Raw genomic sequence first — 826 nt, 5'->3', positions numbered from 1 at the left:
GTCGTATCGAGTCTGAGAGGTTTTCCTTCTCCGCACCAAGCGCGACTAGATGCACGCCTCCTTAGCACCACCCACGCCAAATACAACGCTTGCAAGGCGTCCCGTCATCACAGACTCGTGTGCTTACGCGTGCGTTGCGCATCGCAGGAGCTTTGGCGAAGCGCAGCACAAATGCCACGTTGGGAAACGATTGTGGGCTGACTGCATGCTGGAGGGACGAAGATAGTCTCTGGATCGGTGGCGGCTTGATTTGCGTGCAGTTAGACTTTCGAAAAAATGGAATTTGCACCAAGTGGCAGTGAGAGACAGGTGAGCGTTAAGACACGAGTGGGATGTCGAGTCAAAGCGCATGATGCAGTCTGGGTTAGCTTTCCCAATGTAGCAGCATGTACTCGATGCGCTACAGCGGCGTCTATTCGTATACCAAGAAGATAGCGCGGGCGCGAGTCAGTCACAGTACCATCTCTCGTCATTGACGTCCCTTTCCAATGCGAGTAATAACTGCAGCTATACCGGTAACTGCAGTGCCAACCTTGCATCCATTGCACACGGACTGCGTGGGTGCAGGACCGGTAGAGTTTACTATTAATAGTACAATACAGAAGCTATCCAGATACGAGGGCGTGTTGGCTGGGCTTGCTCGTACCACCAGTCGTCAAGCTCGTCGAGTATTTGTACTGTAGCAACAGAAGCGAGTGGCTTGGTGGGCACAGAGACCTCGACAGGATCATAGCAGGTGCAAGTATGCATTTTCAAAGGGTATGCCATTCCAGAGATCGAGCCGCAACCGTGCCTGGTCGGCCGGTGCTGGCTTCCTCCACCACGA

This window comes from Saprolegnia diclina (genome assembly GCF_000281045.1).
Source record: "Saprolegnia diclina VS20 unplaced genomic scaffold supercont1.61, whole genome shotgun sequence".
Classification (NCBI taxonomy): Eukaryota; Oomycota; class Saprolegniomycetes; order Saprolegniales; family Saprolegniaceae; genus Saprolegnia; species Saprolegnia diclina.
This window is presented reverse-complemented; position numbering follows the sequence as displayed.